Genomic DNA, 23,117 nt, shown 5'->3' with positions numbered 1-23,117 from the left:
CACCAGTATACGAAGAGACACTCTAGATCAAGCGCCACCTTGTGGTAGGAACTTGAGTTGCAGGAGTAGGAGCAGAACTTGTTTTGATAGATAATGGGTGGGATTAAACAGTATCAACTCCAGCTGAATTTTTTTCACCTGCATTTTTGACATCTTGGGTCAAATAGTTCTTTGTTGGGGGGAGGGGTTATCTTTTGCAAGGTAGGATGTTTAGTAGACTCCATGGCCTCTAGTACGAGATAGCGCCTCTTCCCTGGAGGTGTGATAACCAAAAATAACTGCAGACTTTGCCAAATGTGTCTGCAGGGGCTAAATTCCCAGTGGTTGGAAGCCACTGAGCCACAGCAAACAGCAAACAGCAAACAGCAAACACCAACACCAACACCAGTAATAATATCTGCTAACAGTTTTTGAGTGCTTAGTATTTCCAGTATATTGCCTCAATGTGGGCTGAAGCAGCAGGCCAGTGGGAAGGGGAGGTTGACCTCCCCACTCCCAGCTAGGGCACAGTGCAGGAGTCCAGCGGCTGGCAGGACCAGGCAGCTGGGGGGCTGTGCATGTGTGCATGAGGGTTTGCCTAGTGAGGGTCCCTGTACCTCAAATAGCAAATAAAACCACTGCATAGGTCAAGACAGAGAGGCCATGGAAGAAAGGAAAAAAAATTATATTTTAGTACTTCTGGTGGCACATTTTTCTTGCATTTTGAACAAGGGGCCCCATGTTTTCATTTTATACTGAGCTCTGCAAAGTATGTAGCTGGCCCTGGTGACAGAAGTGGGTGAAGTGGGCCACCAGGTATGGGGACTTTTACATGAAAGCAGACGAATAACAGAGTTTGGGAGCAGTTCTATTGGTGGGGGGCAAGGTAGGGAAAATGAAGGATTATTGCCAGGATGCTCCCCTGACCCACTGTGCACGTGCAATGCTATCTCACACTTGTGATAATTGGCCTACTGCACAGGCGCAGGCTTATACACGTGTTGACAATGAGCCATTAAGGTCTGTGTTGCTATATAAAGACCTCCGCCCTATGTTGAAGGTGGATGGTGGATTGCCGGTTTGCTGCGTGCAATGCAGCAGATGTAATCTAAGCGATTAACCAGTCACAGGGGAGAATGAAGCTGGGTATGAACCCGTTTCCCAATGCTCTGTTACTGTTTTTCCGTCTGGCCGTATCCGGAGTGAACTTGCTTGGAGCTGAAATCCGGTGTTACAGGGGCAAGCAGAATGCTGACCCCAAACTATGACCCTGGAGAGGCTCACCCTGATGTAGGGCCTGGGGCAAGAGTAACAATGGAACCGCAGGCTCTGCCTGCTACAGCGAAGGGTGTTGTGCGCATGTGTGCGGATACTCAGGTCTGCGGCCAACCTCTGGCTACACCGGCAAACTGCTGCTCTTGGGCCACTCGCCCCGCGGGTGCCCTCCGTTGCCCGTCTTGGGAGGATGGACCTGGAAAGAAGCCTGTGTACATTCTGGACATGAGATCGAGGCCATTTGAGCAGAGAATTCTGGGGTGCACGTGCCAGTAACATGGCCAGTGCGGAGGATGTGGGCTCCCAGAGGGCATGACCCGTGGCTCCGTAGACGACTTGAGTGGAAGGTGAGCTTGGAAGAGAGTCAGGCAGGGGTGCCGGCCCAGGAGGGAGCTGATGCTGAGGACATGGATGGGCAGGGCAGGGCAGGGCAGCGAGGGTTCCTGTTTGTGCAGTGGGCCAGGGCGGTAGGCGTGGCCGAGGAAGAGGAAGCCAGGGAGCCTGGGAACCCTGCCCCCGCCTCCCCCCGCCCCCGCCCCAGCTGTGGGCGGAGCTGCGGGTGCGGAGCCTGCAGCCGTCTGGAGAGTGGACGGCCCGTGGCCTGCCAGGCAGGCTGCCCCGCAGCACCTCCTCTTCGGTTCCCAAGGGGGCTTTCCTTTGTCCTCTGGCAAAATCTCCTTTTCTTCCTTTGCAGCTCGTTTAATGAGACCAGTCTATTTCACCCATATTAAAATGTGGGAAAAGCATTTCAAGGGGGTGGGGGGAACAGCATGAGAAAGTCCCAGAAACAGGAGACATGTGGGCAGGAAAAGGAGGTGACAGAGAGAAGGGTGGAGTGGGGCACGGCCACAGAGAAGGTCTTCCTGTGCGGGTGGGAGGTGACGTTTGCTGTGTGGGTGATGGGATCAGGAAGTGTTCTAGCAAAGGAGTGACACGGTCAGAAGGAGTGGTGGTGACGGTGGGGAGGCTGTGGTGGTGACTTGGAGAGGGGTCTTTGGACATGGGGAGGCCTTGGGACATGGGGAGGCCGTGGTGACACGGAGAGGGGCCTTGAAATGTGCGGAGGCTGTGGTGGCGATGCGGAGAGGGGCCTTGAGACGTGGGGAGGCTGTGGTGGTGACACTGAGAGGGGCCTTAAGATGTGGGGAGGCCATGGTGGTCACACGGAGAGGGGCCTTGAGATGTGTGGAGGCCGTGGTGGCGACGCGGAGAGGGGCCTTGAGATGTGGGGAGGCCGTGGTGGTCCCATGGGGAGGGGCCTTGAGACATGGGGAGGCCGTGGTGGCAATGTGGAGAGGGGCCTTGGGATGGCAGGGAAGAGATGGGTGATGGGGCATAGGGAGACATCTGGGCAGGACTGAGGTGTGGAGGGAGAGGGTGAGAAGCGTCCAGGAAGCAGCCCGGGTGTTTGGCTTAGGAGATGAGTGGAGGGCCAGTGGATGCATCAGTTTGAGCGGGAAACTGATGCATTTTCAAACCAATTAATTGAATGCTGTTTAGTGCAGGGACCATTCCTGTGCTTGTAGGCAGGTGGAAGGAGCCCCAAGGGGCAATGGTGCACTGCCCCAGGGTAGCCACAGTGGGGAGACTTTCCCACCTGCATGAAGGAGCAAAAGCAGGGGAGACCCAGGGGAGAGCTGTGGGAGAGGGCTCCTTGGCAGGGCTGGGCCCTTGGGTAGGCGAGTAGTTACCTGCAAGGACCCTGCAGGGCAGGAGCCCAGATAAATACCCCAACCTCTCCTTCCTCCCTCCACCAGTGCCTCCCATTGTCCAAATCCAGCCAGAAGCCAGTGGGCAAGCGGTCCCTGCAGGTCATCCTCCTTGGTCACCTAGCAGGGGCTGGGGGCTGGTGAGAGGGCCTGGAGGGGCCCATGGATATAGCTGGACCAGGGAACTACTGGCAGGAAAGCTGGAGGAGGGTCAGGTTGGGGGAATGTGTGCAATTCAGGTCTGGCCTGGTGATTTTTGGCAGATGGAGCAGTCTGGGAGAGCTGGATTTTGGAGGGGAGGGCTCTCAACATTTTGATCTTTTCCCCCCAGCCTTGCTCACCCAGGCTGGAGCAGACCCAAATGTGGAATAGGGTGTGGAAGCCTTTGCAAGCCTGTCCTGTAGAACCCACTTTCCCTTTTGCCCTGGAGGACCCTGAATAGCAGCCTCTGACTGGGAAGGGCTTACCATGACCCTGCAGCCTGCCCCCTCCCAGTAGGGCCCTGGCCTTTGCCCCAGTCCTGGGGCTGGGGCAGTCTCATCTCTCCCTTGGCCTCAGGCTGGCCTGGCCAGCAATAGTTCTGTCTCCTGATGTCCGGGCTGCCAGGATGTGACTAGCAGCAGACGGCCCCTGATCAATGGACCCTGTCCTTGAGCAAGGATGGTGGGACTGGGGGCAGGATGGGGGAGCAGCCACTAATGGATGGGCGCAGGAGCAGAGACGGATGGGCAGAAAGAGGCACCATTTGTCTTGGGGAACTGAGTGGCTCCAGGGAGGAGGAGGAAGGAGGGTGGCCAGTGGGCTCGAGGGTAGAGAGAACAGCCAGGAACGGCTCTTTCCTGCCTTAAACCTGAGCTCCTAGTCCTGGCCAAGAGGATCCCTTCCAAGTGGAAGATCCAAAGGGATCCTGTGAAAATTGAAGTTAGATGATAACCTCCCCTTGTTCCCATCCAGGGTAAGTCAAGTCCTGCCTTATATTTTAGGAGCCTGCATGGTCGCCCTCACCTCCCCGTTTACCTGCCTGACCTTGCCTCCCACTTCTGTCTCTGGCTCATGCCCCACTCTAGCCAACACACTTGCTTATTCTTCCTTACGGGCCTCGGGCCTTTGCCCCAGCTGTGCCCGCTCCTGGAATGCCTTCTCCCCAGATGTCCACGCTGTGCTCTCTCACTTCCTGCAGGTCAGATGTCAGAGAGGCCTTCCCTGGGCACTCCTTATAAAACAGCAGTGGCTCTGTGTCCCGTGCCTCTACTGCCTGACACACACTGTCCCCTTTACCTTGCCTTACTATTACTGGGTGTTTTAGTACCAGTCATCTGACATGCCATTCATTTGGCTACCTGCTCGGGTCTGTTCCCCTCCAGTTGCGGACTCCATGAGGGCGAGGCGTGGTCTCTTCTGTTTGTTGCTCTATCCCAGCACTTACAATAGCGTGCAGGAGGCGCTAAATCATTCTTGCTGGTTGGATGGGAGGTTCGAACTCCAGCTCTGACACTGGCTTTGTGAGTTTGGACCCTCTTCCAATCCTCAGTGTCCTCACCTGCAAGATGAGGGGGACCTTCCCTCTTCCAGTCCCCGTGAAGTTTACACCGGGCAGCTGCATCTGTGAAGGGCCTGGTAATGGCCAGTGCCTGCAACTTATCTGTTATTACCAGGGTCTTCCACTGACCCTGATCACAAGGTCATGTCCTCTGCCTGGTCAACCCAAATCTGTGCTCTCCCCTCAGGTCCCCCTGGAATGCTGGCCTCTCCTGTTCCCCTTGTTCTCTGAAGAAGATGCTTTGACTCATTCTTCCACTGAGGGTTGGCCCTGGTGCTGGTGGCTCCCATCCCCTCCTCCACCCCAGTGTGGGAACCTCCATATCCCAAAGGTGTGGTTGAGATTCAGTCTGGCAGAGCTGGATTCAAATCCTTCTGCTTCTAACTAATTTTTGCTATTTGATCCACGGGGTGACATTTTCTCTTCTCTCACCATATGGCTGCGTCTTTAGCATACTCAAGTTGGCCAAACACCTCTTGAATCATGGAATCCATGTTCTAGGTGGGGCAAGGGCACTATAAAGCTATACTGTCACCTCCTTCTTTATACCTGTGTTGATGAATCCCTGTGTTAATGAGTCTCCCAGTCTCAAATCCCATTAGCTCCAGTGGTTCCTACTGCATTAAAGGGGGAACTTGCAGCACTCATCTTTTTTTTCCTGCTGTGCTGTATTTGGTTCCCAGGGCAGAGCATCTCATGTGCCCAGGCCACTCCAGTGGTCTGATGATAAGCTTAGAGCTTCAAACTGTCAGGGTTGTTACAGAGTCAGATTCTATCACCTTAGACAAGAGCACTTGCAAAAGAATCTGCTAAACTATAGAACTGTGAGAAATAACAAGTCATTGTTTTAGACCACTCAATTTTGAGCTGATTTGTTTCACATATTTGTTAAATTGATACAGAAGGTGGTACAGGGAAGGGGGTGTGGCTGTAACAAAAACCTGAAACATTTGGCATTGGCTTAGGTGCTGGGTGGTGGGCAGAAGCTGTGGGAATGCAGAGGGGACTGTTAGCCTGGAGAAAGGGTGCTTGTGTTATGCAGGGGTGGAGCAATTGGCAAACCTGTTGCCTGTGGTAACTTACAAGATTGAAAATGTACCTATGAACTTGGGGATCTACCTAAGACTCTAGACAGAATGTAAAAACCACAGAAGGTTGATTGCCTTCTCCTGCCTGCAAATAATAAGATGTGAGAAGAGCTAAATAAGGAGCAACTTGGTTTATAAACAGATTTGAGAAAAATACAGAAGGCCAAGGACTCGCTGTGGTTGGAAAACAAAACTATCTCTTATCCCTATCCAGTAAAAAATTCTTTAAGTGAGGTGAGACCTGGAGGCTAAAGATGAAATTAGTGATGTTTCTGTAAGACCCTTTGTTAAGACATCTGAAAGGTTTAAGGTGGTAATAGTAGACCCTCTCAGCCACCAAATGGCTTCTATGAATCTTAAAGAGAGACAGTGAGGGAAAGGACTGGGAGAAATAGAGAAAGAAAGAGGGAGAAGGGTTAATCCTGACTCAACTGTAGTGAACCTCAATCAGATCATGGGAAACCCATGAAGTTTTCAGGAGAGTTGTATCAGTGAAAACACTCAGAGCTTGGATGAAGAGTGACTGCAGTTCAAGATGAACATAGGTCTTTGTGTTGCCAATTTTTTGTAATCATAAAACAGGCTGAGAAAACTATTCATTGAAAATATTAGCCATTTTTTGCAGAAAAATGGTTGGGAGGAGAGAATCAAGAGTTCAGCGAGGAAAGCTAAGAGCTGTAGAGAACGATGGGTTGGGGAATCACTCCTAGGAGCAGAACTGGACCCTACCCAAGGGCTGTTCTCTGCCTGGGAAGCAGAAGGAATTGGCCACATGTCGCTGGCTGGATTTTAGTATTGCATGGAACTGGGGGCTTTTCCTCCTCTTTTTGGCTTGGAGTGTCTGTTGTGGGCATTCTGTCCCCTTTTCACCTTTATATGCTGGGCCTTGGGGACGGTGGTAGGATCTGCCTATGCACCTGATTCTGAATTGTGGACTAATTGCTCCCCCCACCCCACCTCCAATTAGTATTTTGAAGCCCCAACACTCCAATGTGACTGTATTTTAAGATGAGATAAATAAGGTTAAATGAACTCATAAAGAGTCCTAATCTGATAGGATTGGTGGCCTTATAAGAAGAGGAAGAGAGAGCGGTCTCTCCCTCTTGCTGTGTGTGCACCAAGGAAAGGCTGTGCGAGGATGAGGCGAGAAGGTGTCTGTCTGCAAGCCAGGAGGAGAGCCCTCACCATAACCTGGCCATGCTGGCCCCCCGATCCTGGGCCTCCAGCCTTAAAACTGTTGTTTAAACCCCCCGGTCTGTAGTATTTTCTTGTGGCAGCCTGAGCTAAGACAAAAAGATAAGATCCTGGACATTAAGTCTGAGCATGAAATCCTCTCGGATGAATTTTTTTTGGAGAGAGGGTAAGCATATTTTGAATGAAGGAGGAGTGAAAGTAAGTGTGGCAGAGAGTAGACTCTGATAAATTGAAAATCATTGACACAGTATTTTGTAGTCATTCCCATGAAGAAATAGAGCCTATTTTCCCATTCATGAACCTAAGCTGGCCTCATGACTTGCTTTGACCGATAGACTGCAGTGGAAGTGAAATATCAGAAAGAACTCATATGGCTGTCGGGAGACACTGGCTAAGCAAACAATGGCACGTGCATATGGTGGAGTGCCTCATAGCAGTTAAAACAGTGGGATGGATCTATTTCTATCAAGATGGAAGTATCTCCAAGACATACTATTGGGTTATGAAAGCATATTGACCGAATGGTAACTTGAAGTAAGATTTTATCTATGTTAAAATAGAAGCATGCAAAACAGTACCATTTAGTTCTTGGGGCCACCCAGGTGTGTGGGTGTGCCCACACATGCATCCTGTACGTGTAAGGTCATTAGAACAGAAGAGAAAGAGCAAAGGTCTGGTAGGAAACACACCAAACTGATAGGGTTTAACTCTGAGGAGAGAGAGAAATTGGGGTTGGGAGTGGGTAGCGTGAGAGGGAAGTTTATCTTTTTACTCTCTATATCTCTGTATTTCTCTTCTTAATGATAAGCATATATTCATACATTAATTGTGTAACTAAGAAAGTTGAAAAATGAAGAAAAAATACCCGTCAAACCCAATCCAGAATCTGGCCCAGGATAGATGTCCTCCCTGGCCTGTGGTCAGTGGGAACAGTAGCTTCTCCCTCTTGGAGAGAACCTCTCTGGGGCCTGGAGTGCTTCTCCTGGGACCCTGAGTGCTGTCACCCACTCTTCCTGCCGTCCTGGACGTTGGCTCCCTCACCCTGATGTCTGCAGCGGGAAGGTCATTGTCTCTGACACAGAAGGCACAGGCCGAGGTGTGGTGGGCTCAGGGTCCCTGCCATTGCTCATTGGCATGGTGTCAGTCCCAGCCCCGGCTTCCCACTTCTCCTGGAGCCTCTTGCCCTCCTGTCACTAAAACAACGCATTATCTTGTCCTGGGCAGTTTTTGTGGGGAGCCAGAGCAATGGGGAGGGAAATGAATGGGAGGTTTGGCTTGCATGGTCTACGGCTATTTGTGCAATGTTGGGCCGGCCAACACCTCTCCGCAGACTTTGCTTTTTATGAAATGGGGGCTTCTGTCAAGATAAAGGGGCATGAGGCAGGTGAAGCACCCCACACAGTGGCTGGCACAGTGCAAGTATTTATAAGAGGACTTCCCCTTTCTGCTGCTAAGTCCAGACCTGGTCATGGATCCCTCCATAACCGTGTGACTTTAGGCGAGTCACTGAACATCTCTGGGCCATACCTGTCAAATGGTGATAATGACACCTACCCCAGAGAGTTCATTCATTCAGCAAATATTTTATCAAAGAGCTACTATAGGTCAGGCACTATGCTAAGAATTAGAGATACAGTGATGAACAAGACAGACTGAGTCCACGGTCTTAGGTGATGATTGTTTAGTGGGAAAGACAGAAATAGAACACATGACTGTACAGATAACTGTCAGTAGCTTGAAGATGAAGCAATAAAGTGCCTGGAACCAGTGGGTGCTTCAGGGGGTCAGTCACCCATCACCCACTGCCACAGTCATGTCTGTGCTTTGTGAAACTTCTACTGGAGCCTGAGTAGAGAGCTAACTCCTGCCACCCTGGTCTCAGCCCTTCAATACCCAGGCACCTTCTCTTTTGTCCTGAGGGACCTCTCAGAAGATGTGGTTTTTCCCCAGGGCTAGAGCAGTGCTGTTCTGAGCAGCCAAGAACCTGAACCTCCTTCCCAACCTTTCATTGCCCTTTGCTGTGGGCTGTCTGGTTTTCTTGTGAGACATTCCTTCCATTCCCTCTAGCATGTTTTCATCGTCCTTGCAAAGCCAGAGCGTGAAGAGGTCCTCAGGGACCCCTTATCCTTGTCTACACAATAATAACCATCCATCGAGCATTATGACGTGCCAGGGCACTTTACACTCATTATCTCCTCCAATCTCAGAGCAATGCTGGGTGATATCATAATTCCCTTTTTACAGAGGAGGAAATAGGCACAGAAAGGTTGGTTAAAGTCCTCATGGCCGCATAGCTGGTTAGGGGCTGTGTTTGAATTCCGACCTGGACCCTCTCTGCTGTTCTGATGATAAGCTGCAAAAAATACATTTGAATAAGAGCTGGGGAGAGGGGATGGTGTGAGGACATGGGGGAAAGGTCCAGGGGCTGTGTAGAGGGGTGTAAGTCTAGAGGTGGGACCCAGGCATCCTTGTCTGTAGCCCGTTTGGGAACAGTACCTTCATGCCCAGGGGAAGAAAGGAGGTGGTGGAGAGGAGAATGGATGGGGAACGCCTTGAATATTTTGGTCCCAAGAGAGTATCTGACTCGTCCCTTGTGAACAATTGCACAGGTTGTACACTGCACAACTCAGATGGCATTATTCACACTGGTCCATGAGAATAGCACCCTATAAGGATATGTCATTCACATCCTCTGTTATAGGAGGACTTCTCAGCAGTCCTGGCTTGATGCCACTGGTAGGAACAGGGCCTCTGGGCTCCTGCATAGGAGAGAGATCATAGAGGGACAGCCCATAGCAGGCCATTGAGTCCCCCAGGAAGAATGAGGTGGAGGTACAGGCCCTGTTCCTCTAGCAAGCTGTCCTGGGTCTCCCCTTCACCGTGGTGCCTGCTCACAAGCAGCCGGTGGCCCCACCCTCTGCTGACCAGGGGCTGAGGTCCCCACATGCCCACACCTGGGATTGTGGGGGCCGGAGCCCAGCCTCTGCAGGGATGTGGGCTTTCTAGCCTTGCCTCTGGCCCAGTGGGTGCCTCTCCCTGCAAGCTCCCCCCGCTGGCCTCTGAGTGTCCCTCCTCTTTTCCTCAGGATGGCTCCCAGGCCCAACCTGCCCCTTTTCTCCAGAACCCTTCCTGCAGCCAACCTGGGGGTTAGGGAGGCCCAGGGTCAGTAGAGGGAGCAACTTGCATGTCAGCCCAGGCATTGATTGGCTTCAAATCCACCAGCTCTAAGAGCTTAGCTCTTAAAAAGCAGGAGAGCCTTGTAGCCACTGGCCGTCTCAGTGCCCAGTGGCCTCGCTCACCCACTCTGCTGTGTAAATCCCCAGGCCCCCTCCCCGCCTGTCAGGGACCGATTTCAGCCCACAATGGTGATGCTTTATTACAGCTCACTTCCTGCTGTGAGTAAATAAGTTTGTCTCCTTTAAATTCCCTGGGCAATTAGGAGAATGAAAGACTGAGCTTTGGATTAGCATTTATTTCCTCCAAACGTTTATATGAGGCCATTTTCCCACTGACAAATTGTGGGGCAAATTGTTCTCGAGAAAGTCTGTCTGCCGCAAAGGTGCTATGATTAAACGGCTGGTGTAAATTTGGGTCCATAAATCCTTTCCCTGGGTTAACAGGATTTATTCTCAGGAACTGCCATTATGGGTTCAAAGAAATGATAATAAATGAGGTTGATTTTGCACCTGTTTCAGGGTAATTAATATGCACACTAAAGGGAAAGGAGGCTGTTTTTACAAACTGTCTGGTTTGTAGCTCAAAATTCGGAGTTGTTCTGGGGTCCTCAGGTCAGCGGCCAGTTTGGTTCAGGACCAAGACCTGGGGGCCACAAGGCAGGGCAGTCTGGGATCTGACCCGAAGCTTTAGTGTTTACCCTCAAGCCGGCCTGAGTAATGGGGGGTTCTTATAAGGGCAAGGGGGTGAGCAGGCCATATATGAAACTCACGTGTGGATATTGGACAGAGCTCATTGGTTGCAAGTGATAGTAACTCAAGACAACAGAACTCCCAGGACTGAAGGAAACGGGTCTCAGGAATTAGGATGGAGACTTGGGACCACAAGGTCTCACTCGCAGTTTTACCCACACCCTCTCTCTCTCTTTTTCTCTCTGCCTCTCAGCTTGGCTCCTCTTTGCTCCCTCAGAGCTGGGCCCTGCCAAGAGGCCTCTCTGAAGGAGTCGGAAATTCTCATAAACAGGGTGTTATGTGCCAGCCCCAGTTTCTCTTTCCTGAGTATGGATGGAAGTAGTTATTCCTGGGGCACCTGGGAGGGGCTTAGCTTTTCTAGACCACCTCATGCCTACCCTGGCCAGAGGAGGTCTGTGGACATTCAGGGTGCTGTCCATCACGCGCTGACCCCCCGCCTGGCACCACTGCCACCGTTTTGTCCCTGTGCCTGTATGCCCTGTCTTCTGCTTGCAGACCTTGTCCTGTTCCAGCCCCTGTGCTACCAGGGTCTTCCATGCAGCCCTGGTCAGATCCTTGTCTGGGAATTCTGAGCCTAGGACTCCAACCAGTTTCATTATTGCTTCCAACACATGCATCTTAAATCCTATGAGCTGAGTCACCCCTAGGTGGGGCTTCCTCGGAGGGGAGAATGGACCCTGGACCTCTGGCTGGGGACAATATCTGTTGTGATTGCCTCTGCCTGTTCAGGTCCTGTCTGGCCACCAGCTTTTCTCCCTCCCTTCACCCCTGGCCTGGGCGGTTGAGGTCCTGGCAGCTCATCACCCGACCCTGTGGGAAAACACTTGGAGGGAACTGTCCAACACCAGTGTGATTGTGGCGTTTCCCTGAGCGGCAGTGGAAGTGCAGCAACTGTGAGCTTGGGCTCTGGAGTCAGACTGCCTGGGTTTGAATCCCAGCTCACCATGTCCCCGCTGTGCTGTCCTGGCCAAGGCCTTTCACTGCTCTGGCCCTCGGTATCCTCCTCTGGTAAATGAAGTTGACAGCAGTGTTCAGCTTACCTGCCATTTTTTCCCCCCAAAGTGTAAATGAGGTGGATTTTATGACTGTGCCCAGGAAGAAAGGGAAGGGGAAGGGGAACAGAAGCGGAGAGTGTTGCTGATCCTCGAAGCCTTGCTGGAGAGGCAGAATAACTGTGTACCTTGAACTCAGACCTTTCTCTTAGAAGCCCCTTGGGAAGGCTGGGGTAGCTAGAGAAACATTTACAGAAGAGAGAACATTGGGGATGGGGCTTTGTGGTTGAATAGGAGTTCTTCAAGTGGAGCCAAGAAAAAAGGGCATTACTACAGACAGAGACACCAGCCTGTGCCAAGAGGGAGGGATAGAACTAATAGTGTGTTCAGGGGACAGTAAGGAGCACAGGCCAGGGGGATGTGCTGTTTTGGAGCTCACAGCAGAAACTCAGATGTAAAGAAAACATCCTGTAAGATCTTTTCTTTAAGTCAATTAAATCTGACTTTACCCCTTGGCCCCTTGAACTGGTGGGAAATCCAGTGTCAGTCAGAACTGAGGCCCTTTCTGGGGTCTCAGCAGAGTGCAGAGGGCTCGGGTGGCATGTGACAGCTGGGGCACACCGTCGCATCTGTTCTCCACGTGTTCCCCTTCGCTGATGTCCTCCTTGTCTGATCTCGCAGAAGTGCCTGACACCCTGTGACTTCCTTGCACCTGGGGTTCCCATCTGGGTCCAGACTGGGTGTCGCGGGGCCTGGGGTCTTGCTTGGTGTGCAGCGCAGTTCCTCCCTGGCCTTCTGTGGAGGGTCGGGGGCTGTGGTGAGTCTTCTTGCCTATCTCCTTGCATCTGGGAGGAAATTCTCTCCTTCCTCCCCGTCGAGGATCTCTTCTCCCAATGCTCCTGCTCTGGGTTGCCTCTCCAGTGGCTCTGAGCTTGTTTTAAAAGCCAGGAAGACAACGGGCAAGGGGCTATTTTTTTCATTCTACAAAGTCCTGGAAGCAGGGACATAAAAAGGCTCTGGGCACAGGGTCAAAATGCAGAGAAAGAAAAAGAAAGAAAGGAAAAGGTCAGGCTAGTTACCAGTGAGGATTTGCCCCGGGGAGTGAACAGAATGTAGTACTTATGCCTGGGACCTGCGGAGGTCCTGAGAGGCACCACTTCGATGCCCACAGGTTATTCCAGTTCCCAAGACACTTGAGCCTGCGGACAGAGGCGAAGCTAGGTGTTCAGGTGAGAGCTCTTGAACCTAAACCCCAAATCCCTCCCTCCTTTTGGGATGGTTGTGGGAGAACAAGGGATCATGGCAGGAGCAGCCCCACGCTGCTCTTGCTGGCATGTGTCTGCAGGGTCTGTCAGTGTCTCAGCCTCCTGTAATCGTCTGCCGGGGCTGGTGTAACAGGTGCCACAGACTGAGTGAGTGGCTTAAGTAACAGAGACGTATTTCCCTCCAGCTCTAGAGGCCAAAATCAAGATGTTGGCTGGGTGGGCTCCTTCTGAGGGTTACGAGGGAAGGGTGTGTTCCAGGCCTGTCTCCTCGGCGTGTTGATGGTGGTCTTCTCTGTGTGTCCTCACGTTGTCTTCCCTCTATGAGTGTCTTGTCCAAACTGCCTCTTATAAAGCCACTGCCCTATTGGCACACCCCTTACCAAGACCCTGTCTCCAAAGAAGCACACGTTCTGAGGCCTGTGGGGTTGTCACCTCAACATAGGAATTTGGTGGGGGGAACACAGTTCAACCTGTAACCACCACCCTGACAAGCCCATAAAAGGTAGAAATGATTATTATTTCACAAATGAAGAATGGGAGGTTTAGAAAGGTCAAGGAACTTGCTCAGGGTTGCAGAGCCAGTGAAGGGACAGGCGGGGTTTAAACGCAGGGCCATTCATTGGGTGGTGATTCCCCCGGGTCCCAGGTCCCTGTGCAGGCAGAGAGCTGGACTCCTGGTGGTCCAGTCCCTGCCTGGCCCCTGCCCTGGGTGAGCTCAGGGCCAGACTTCTGGACGGCTGGAAGGAGACAGGGACGAGAGGGAAGGCATTTCATCCGAGAGTCACTTCGCTGGCCCTTTGTCTCTCCGTTCATTGCCTGCAATGTGCCTGCATCTTATTACTCAAGCTAGGTAGATTTTTGCTTGGCTGAGCTGAGATCAAAAAGTAATTTTTCTTTTTGCAACAGCCAATTAGAAATTCATTTATTTTCACATTACAGACATTTGGCAAAAATTTCTTTGGCAATTTAGCTCCATTTATATAGTCTGCATAAAGGGAGACAGTAAGGCCGGGGAAAAAAAAAGGCAAGGCCCGGGGCAAAAATTAAATGCAGAATCATGTATTAGAAATGAGATGTATTTACTATTGTTTTTGAAAATTAATGGTGCATTTTTAGCTTTTATAATGTAATTTAATGATGCAATTCATCTAATAAAAAAAAGAGAACCCATTTTAACTCAGTCACACAGACCTACTGGGGCACAGCTCTGAACACCTTTTCCATGGATAGGGGTGGGAATGGAGTGCTTGGGGCCTTTCTCTTTCTCTGTGAGACAAAAAAATAAAAAAGGAAAAGAAAAATTGTGTGTGTGTATGTGTGTGTGTGTTGTGTATGTGCACACGCTCCTATCTAGAGCATCAGCGGAAATCAAATAAAATGGACATTTTTCTTTTTCCATGCTGGTGTTTGTGCTGTTATCTTACATAGGAGCAGCCACTGATTCTGGGATGTTGGAGGGTATTGGCAGCCCCAGCGTGCTACGGAAGCTCTGGTGCTAAGACCCTGGTGGGTGGGAAGGAGAAAATGGCCCCAGAGCTGTGTGGGGGTCCGTCACTCCTGGGTCCTGAGTGGGCCTGGGGCATCCATCCGGAAGGGTTGACCACACTTGCACATTTGGGGCCCTGCTCGTCTTCCGGTTACAACATGTCTTCTCATGTTTATGTCAGAGAGCCTGGTTTCCACTTGCCACTGGTCCCATTGGGCATTAGGGCCATAGAGGCCCCTCCTGTCGTGCCCGGGATCCTGGGAGATAACCAGGGAAGGCAGAGAGGAAGGAGGGAAGGGGCAGAGGGCAGTGGCATGTTTCTGTCACGAGTGGGCACTGTGGTGGCTGTCCTGTCACCCCACTGCCCACTAAAATGACAGCTCCTTGAGGTGGGTTCATCCCTGTCTCATCCAGCTGAATCCCCAGCCCTCTGTGTGCTGCAGGCACCCACCAGGTACCATTTGCCCAGCGACTGGGGGATGACCCTGTGCCAATGGCACGGCACAGAGCATCTCACTGAGCCCTTGCTGCAGTGCAGTGGGGAGGTAGGTCCCGTTCCCGCCCCACTTCAGAGGAGTGCACGCATTGGCTCAGAGAGATGAATGAACTTTCTCAAGTCCAAAGCCAGCTAGTGAACAGCCAGCACAGCAGGGACCTAATTCAGGGTTGTCTCACACCAGAGCACCTGCTTGTAACTGCACAATGTTTGCAGTGAATGAATGAATGAATGAATGAAGTGTGAGGGAAAGGCTGGATGGCTTTTCCCAAGGTCACCTGGGATTTGAACCCAGATTTTCTGATTCCAAGTTGAGAACTACTTTCCTCACCTACTCTCCCCTCAACAGGAAGGAGAAGGTTGTGGATGGGAAAGGGAGTTTGGGGGTTCCACTGTGATCATGGGGTGGGGTGGTGATGAGAGTCGCTAGTGTAGAGGAGGCCAAGGGACACACAGGCCTAGGTGGGAAGGTGACCGGGAATGGGGTATAGAGGTGTCCCAGGGGTCAGGTAAGTGTCCACCTTATTTTCATGCATTCATTCCGCAGTTACTTACTGAACACCTACCATGTGCCTAAAACTCACCTGACCTCTTCAAGCCACAGTTTTCCTCACCCGTGAAATGAGGTGAATCCCTCAAAGTGTTTCTCAATGGGGCTCATTGGTGACCTGAGTGGGACAATCTGTTTTATTCTTTGGTGGCGGGATGCGTCCCGACCCTCCGCTGCCCCTCTCCCACCAGGCCTGCATCCAGCGGCAGCCACTGTGCTCCCAGCTGTCCCCACCCCACCAGCCACGTGGAGACCTACGCTTGGGTTCTGCCTGGATGCTACGGCCTCAGCAGGCAGGAAGGAAAGTTAGTGCTTCACTTCCCGGGAGGGCAGCTTCATCCCTTCGGTCCCTGCCCCTGCGCTATGCCAACCTTCGATATTATATTGGAATTTAGCATTTGGGGGCTCCCTAGAGAAGTTGCCAGGTGGGCATGGTAAAGAGTGTGTTTCTGGAAGTCTAGAGCTGCACTATGTTAGCCACTGGCCACCTGTGGCTCTTGAGCACCTGGTATGAGAATCGAGATGTACCGTCAGTATAAAATCTATACCAGGTTTTGAAGGCTTTGTGCTGTTGAGTACAAGCAGTTGAATGTCACACTTCTTCATTTTCCTGGATTTCATTGGAGTGGCTGCTTGTTAGACTGACAGGAAACCATCATCATTTATGTAAGATGGTTCTTTCCCTTCTCTGAGCTATGTACACCTTTAAACACCATCTCACCAAACCCCCAAAGTTGGGATTCTGACCACCCACCACTGAGCATCCGGAGTCTGTGCACTTCCAAGGGGCAGAGGGAGAACACACAAGCCCCTCCCTCTTCTAGGCTCCCAGGATTCCTGTGGAAACTCTCTTCATCCCTGAGGCCCAGCTGGAGAGCCAGCATTTCTATGAAAGCTCCACTCCTAGTATTGGGGTTAAGGCTTCTTCCTGGGACCTCAGAGTGTTATATGTACCCTATGTATTTAATTCTAGACCTGTTGCTCACCATGCCTTGCTTGGCTCATTCTCCTGGGTGCTGCACGCTGCCGGACTCACCTTTGTGCCTCTCCACCGGTCCAGGTGTGTGTCTAACTCCCAGCAGTGTGGTTTGGAGTGAACTGAGGCTATCAGTCCCACAGAGGCATCGTAGCGAAGGCCCTGGAGGGAGATACCAGACACAAAACTGACTGAGATCACATCCTGGAGGTCAGGCAGGTAAGTGCTAGTCAGGGAAGTTTCCATTTCTTGGTATAGGTTGGCCGCATACACTGAGAGTCACCAGTGGAACAGCTCACACCGACTGAGCGCTTGCTGGGCTCTGTGCTGCGTGCCTTGTACACATTAGCTCATCTCTTGCTCACAACAGCTCTGTTGGGTAAGGCCGCAATCATCCGCACTTTGCGCTTGAGGAATTGAGTCTCACAGAGGTTAAGAAAACTGCTCAGAGTCACATAAAGCAAGAGGCAAAATGAGTATTGATCTCCAAGCTGTGTGACCTGACAACCTGGGTTCTCAACAGCATGGCAGATTTGCCTGTTGCAGACACACATGTACAGACTCAAGGACATGTGAAGACACAAAGCCACATAGGTATACATATAGGAACGTGTATATGAAAGCAGAGATCCACACAGATATGTCTTCAGGTGGACAGGCCACCACATTCATGTGGTTCTGCAGATACACCTACACAGACACCTACACCTACACCTATGTACCCTTAGATACACCTACACATGCATCTTCAGCTATACCGACCTGTACATCAGTATATACACGGCTATCAGGAAGGGACACACACAGTGCACGGGTTTGCATGGGCATGCCCACGGGTATGCAGAGTTGGAGGTGACCCCCCCACTGCCCCCACAGCGAAGAGATGTGTGCACACCCAGCTGGACACTCACACCTTCACAAAGAAACACAAATACACACGCACATCAGGACACGCTTATAAGGGCACCCACTCCCAGGTATAAAGAACACCCACTCCCCAGTGCCACGCTCCCAGCCACTCAAGCACAATGATCCAATTTAAACTGAAAAGAGAAAACCAAGTTGGAAATTAGGGGGAAAAAGTCCTTCAGAAAGTATAAAGCTAATAAGCTGGAATTGGTGAGCCTGCTGCCTTCACGATATCAATAACTCAGTATTGGGTTTCCAAAAAGACATCACATAATTTTTCAATGAGAAATCCATGAGCCCTGGAGATGCTGTTATGGTGTGAATTACAATGCACGCGGCTTGTCAGCCGTCCCCGTCAGCACTTTCTCGGACGCCATAACGGGCTGGGAACACTGTGCTGCAGCAGGCATGGTTATTGTTGTTATTATTTCTTTCCTTGGGAGTCTCAAATTAAGAACCCAGGTAGCCAGCAGGTCCCTTCATCCTCCCCTCCCCACACTGTGCCCGAATCAGGAGGCAGTTTTCCGGCCTGACGTTTTCTGCAGCGTGGCTTCTCAGCTTTACGCGTCCCCTCCCCTGTCCTGGACTCCTAATTCTGAGAAGGACTGGCTCTTGGGGCTTGGGAACTAGGGTCAGGATATGTGGGCGGGGGCCACCCTCCCTTTCAGAGCCCAGGCATGCTGGAGACATCCTTGAATGCAGTGGGAATGGGTGAAATTGAATTCTCTCATTTCTGTCACCGGGCCTGAGCAATCTTATTTAGCAGAGCAAGTCTACTGGACACTGATTTCCCCTGAGGCTGCCTTTGGGCAGGATTTTAGTTTAGGAAGACAGGCAGAGGCCATGGGAGAGGCAATAAGGGATTATCTGAGTAGAGGGCCTAGGACATCTTTGCTGGGTCCTATTAGGAGGAATCGGGTGGCTGAGGGGAAGGAGATGAGTAGACCACCTGGGAGTAGGAAAAGGTAGGGAGGGGAGGACTCCTTGGGGAAGTGACATTGAGCTGAGTCTCGGGGAATGAGGTGACAGGCATGGGAAGATGTGGGTAAGAGTGTCCTAGGCAGAAGGAACAGAGAAGAGGATGCTCCTGTCAGTTGCTGGTCCCAGGATGTGAGCCACGTGGACAGACCTGAGCATGGCCTGCAGGCAGAAGCAAAGCCAGCCCTGCTGGCCACAGACTGGTGAGCATTACTGTATAACAACCAGGCTACTTGTTACACAGCATTAACGCAGCAGCAGTCTGACTAACAGAGGGGCCTCTCCTCTGTACTTCCAAGACCTCTGGACTTAGTCCCCTGTAGCACTTACTATACTGGTAGCTCAGGGTCTGGAACCACCCTTGTCACTAATGTGAGGCTTAAGGGTTAAGAGTGGGGGCCCCCAGAATCTTGTTCAAATCCTGGCATCTCATTTGCTGTCTGTGAAGTCCTGGGTAGGTCAGTTAACCTCTTTTTGCCTGAGCACCCATTTCACAGGGTTAGTTCCTCTTTCCTTCTCCTCACTCAGGTGGTGACCAGGAGCACCTGGCCTGAGAATCAGAAAAAGCCCAACTCCTTCCCGGCAGCCACCCAGCTTGCCCAGCAGTGGGACACAAGCTCCACGTCCTTTTTAGTGCCTCCAGGCCATTGCCGAGATGGCTCCCTCATCCTGGAATTCCACCCTGACATGTTTCTATAGAACCCTGGGGGTCTGGATTCAAAGGTCGCCTGTCTTGCCTGCACATCCTGAAACAGGTGCCAGTCTTTGAACACCTCTTTGCCACTCTCAGGCTCTGCTGTGGAGCAGTTACTCGTTCGGTGCTCTTAGGCCTGGGCTGCGGCTTGGGATGACATCAGCTGACCTTTCTGGCTCCTTGCCAGTTTTTAGCAGGAGACACAGAACCAATCCCCTCTTTCTCTTTCTCCTTAACTTAAGATTTGAGGCACTGTTTGCCAAGGGGAGATGAACTGATTCTGCCTGCTAAGCCACTCAGTGCACAATTACATACCTGTCACAGCACAGGGCTTTTTGGTGTAATCATTCCAGCCCTGATTTCCAGGGTGTGTGGGTCTGGGGAGGAAGGGTTGGCGGGCTGGCCTGGAGTTTCCTAGGAGCTCAGGCTGCTCGTGGGTAGCTTGGGGGCAGGGCAACTGCGCAGAGACCTCAGCTCTGGTCTGGACCTGAGTCATTTCTCATCTGGCTTGAAACCCACCTTCAAATGTTATTTCCTTTCCCGGAGCTCCTGGGATCAGCTCCACCACTGTAGAGCGGTGATCTGCTGGGAGTATGTTTTCTCTGTCTGGCCTCACATGGCACTGGGTCTGTTTGCTACACAGGCTGTGTCCTGCACAGCCCCAGGGGCACCTTCACATGGTTGATGATGTGAGCTGCGCAGCCAACAGATGAGCCCTGCCCTGGTCCTGGGTCTGCTTCCAGCTCTGTGAGCCCCGGCTGCTGGCCTGGGTGCCCTCTCCAGCGGGGGATTAGCTCCTGACCCTATGGCTCCCTCCGGAGTTCCAGAACTGGTAGCAGGCATTGTAAAGCCTGAATCCCTAGGCTGGCTTTGGGACGTTCGTTCGTTCAATAAATAATGACTGAGCTCCTTACTTTGTGCCAGGGTCTGTGCTTGTCATAAGAAAAAGGTTTCTCCCTGTTGGAAGAGCATTTAGTCTATTGGGAGAGAGAGAAAACAAATAAATGTGTGATTAGAAATTGACTCCAGTGCCATGAAGAGATTCGATAGGGAGCTGACATGGAGATAAGGGGCTGCAGTACCAACTGAGACAAGGTAGGGAGGGGAGGACTCCTTGGGGAAGTGACATTGAGCTGAGTCCTAGGGAGTAAGGTGACAGGCATGGGAAGATGTGGGTGACAGTGTCCTAGGCAGAAGGAACAGAGAGTGGAAGGCCCTGGGGCAGGAGAGAACATCACGTGTACAAGGACTTAGGGAAATGCTGTTGTGGTTGGAGGGTCATGGGTAGAAGTAACTCGAAACTTCAGAAAACATCCCAAAAAGGTTCACGTCAGGTGGATGCAGGCATCTAGCCCGGCCCTCAGGCTCCATGTCTGAATTCCCAGGAGTGGGGCAGAGTGTTAGGATGCGGGCCTGGAAGTGAAGGCTCTAATACATCCAAAGAATTATCAAGTATCTCCCACTGAGCTGCTGAAATTCTAGGCTGAGTGTCCTTGGCAGAGGCCAGACATATCCCAAAGCAATTCTAGATCCTGTAACAGAGAACCTTCCAAATGTCAGTCACTTAATAGCATAGACGTCTAATCCTCACATTTAAACACCTGTTAAACTGGGTGTTCGGCACGTGCCTTTCTGTGTGGTAGTGCAAGGACCCCGATGCCTCCCCCCAGTTGCTCTGCCATCTCGGGATCTGGGAAAATGGGGCAAAGAGAGTGTAGAGCCCTGTGCAGGAGGTTTTTATGGGCCAGGTATAGATGTGTATGTCACTTCTGCTCATGTTCTCTTGTCCACACCCAATATAACTACGATGTGTTGTGTTCTTACCCGGTGCCAGACTAGCGTGGCAGAAAGGAAAAGATAAGGAGCTCCTTGGAAATAACATGGTTGCGCTTCAGCATTCTAGGGAAGGGGTGCCTTTCTCTCAAATGGGGAGGCTCTCTGGCTGTGCTCATGACTCCTCATGACAGATAGGCGAGGACCTCACCCGGGCAGGTCAGGGTGGGTAAGGGCAGGAGAAAAAGATGGTGACATTGCTCAGCTTGGGTAGAAAACCTTGACATTCCCAGAAAACCATGTGAGGAAGAAAGGGCAGGTGTTCCATGGTAAAGAGTAGGAGGCGAATGTGTGTGGGGACGGGAGGGAGGGGGAGAGAGTGAGCACAGGCATCTGTGCTCATTGGGGCCGTTGTCTCCGCATGGCACTGGAAGTTGCCCCCTGTTCCATGATTGTTATCTTACTCATAAACCTTTAATAAGACTCCTATATACAGCTTCTTTTTATTCTTGTCTTAGTGGTGTCTTGAAGGAGTAAAGGAAGGAGTTGGTGTGTTAAGAGTCTTAGGTTCAGGCAGGAAAAAATGGATCTGACTAATTTCAGCAGCAAAGGAATTTATTAAGGGAATATTGGATAAGCTGGTGACATTGACACAGAGACTCAGGGGTCACCCTTCCAGCACTGGGTGGGTGTGGCTGCCCTTAGGCACCTCATGCTTCATGTCTTTAAAACACCCTTTCCTTCCATCCCTCTGATAAGATAATGGGCAAGAGCAGATTGATGCAGGGATGGCAAATTGTATGGCTTCTGTACTTTATCCTTGGCAGACATCACTAGCTGCTGTTGGTGCATATTCTCATGGATCCCAGAGCAGCTCCCTCAGCCCTTTATATTCGCTGTTCCAGGCAATCATTACCAATAGATCACAGATGACACACAAGATAAAATTTATTTCTCTTCCAGGGTTAAATACGACGTCCCCTTCCAAGGCATTGTATGTACAATTTATTGTCATTGTCATCCCAAAGGGGGCAGGATTTCATGCCCTGGGAGTGAAGGGTTGGTTGCCTGGCTGGGGGCCCACTGCTATTGACCCTGCTGAAGCCTAGAGGCTGCTGTTTACCTGCAGAGCCATTGATCCTTGGGCAGTTCACCTAAGGACACCAGACAGCACAGCTCCTGGTGGGTGTCACATCCTCCTCCTGACCCCGGCTCCATCTGGGGAGGCCTAAGCTTGTGCTCACCCCTGCAGTCTGTGGGCTGTGCTTTGCTCTAACCTCATGATGGCATCTGACCTCAGGGGCTCTGTCCCACAGGCAGTTATTTGCTAGCTTCCACCCAACCCTTGTTTCTAGTCAAGCCCAGGGCTACAGAGATTCATGGGGCTGCCGATTTAGCCAGGCTGAAAGGGAGTTGCCGTCAGACACATCTCAGGCAGAACTGTTCCCGCCAGCTTTGCCTCGATTGTCCTAATGTGGCCTCTAGTTGGAGTTCATTGGTTTGCTTTCCCACCTGCGTCCTCCCAGCCTTCCTAATTACTGTTAAGCCTCGATCCCTAGACTTTGGCAATTCCTACCAGTGGATGTTTTGCAGAGGATAAGAGAGAACAGTAAGATGCCTTCAAAATCAGGGCGTGGGTGACTTTATGTCCTGAGTCATCTCTTACTCCCTTTGTGACCTTGGGCAAGTTACTTTACTTCTCTGAACTCTCTCTGTAAAATGGCATAACAGCCTTCTGCTGGGATTTTGGGAGGATCAAATGATGTATGTACTTGGCACTAGCCTCAGGTGCAGGAGAGGGTTGCTGGGAAGAAGGAACTGGGAGGTAGCCAGGTGGCTGGCCTGGGCCAGGAGCGCCCCTCCTCTCTGCCAAGGAGCAGACCCCGTAAGGTGGATGTGAGAGATAGGGTAGCAGGTTAGTGCCTGATGTGTACTAGTCAGTAAGTCAAGGCTGCTCTTGCCTCTAGTTACTCTCCTTCTTGTTGCTTGGGGCTGAGGTCAAAGGTCTGGCACAGGGCGCTGTGCAGGGACTCGTACACTCTTTCCTCCTAGAGCTGCTAGATCTGAGCTCTCTCATCTATTCAAGGAAGATATGACACCAACTTTGTGTTAACAGAGACAAAACCCAAATAAATCATCCACAGGGGGACCAGAAGGCTAATAGAATGTTCTTAAAAGGGCCTTTTGTTTTGTCAAATTGCTCTAGTGCTGCTGAACCTTGGTTGCCATTTCTTCACAGTGTTTCTGGAAGGTTTGTTTGCAGGCGAGGAGAAGGGGCTGCTCTGAT

At 51.4% G+C, this 23,117-nt stretch overlaps 1 long non-coding RNA gene across 1 annotated transcript in view; it reads left to right on the top strand.

Moving 5' to 3' along the window:
* Positions 1-23,117, top strand: part of LOC140849754 (uncharacterized) — a 57,275-nt gene that overhangs the window by 3,691 nt on the left and 30,467 nt on the right. Inside the window, exon 3 of the long non-coding RNA XR_012131938.1 lies at positions 16,474-16,695. This is a non-coding gene — a long non-coding RNA (uncharacterized lncRNA). The remainder of the gene's footprint in view (positions 1-16,473; positions 16,696-23,117) is intronic.

Source organism: Manis javanica, chromosome 5 (assembly GCF_040802235.1).
Source record: "Manis javanica isolate MJ-LG chromosome 5, MJ_LKY, whole genome shotgun sequence".
Classification (NCBI taxonomy): Eukaryota; Metazoa; Chordata; class Mammalia; order Pholidota; family Manidae; genus Manis; species Manis javanica.
This window is presented reverse-complemented; position numbering and strand designations above follow the sequence as displayed.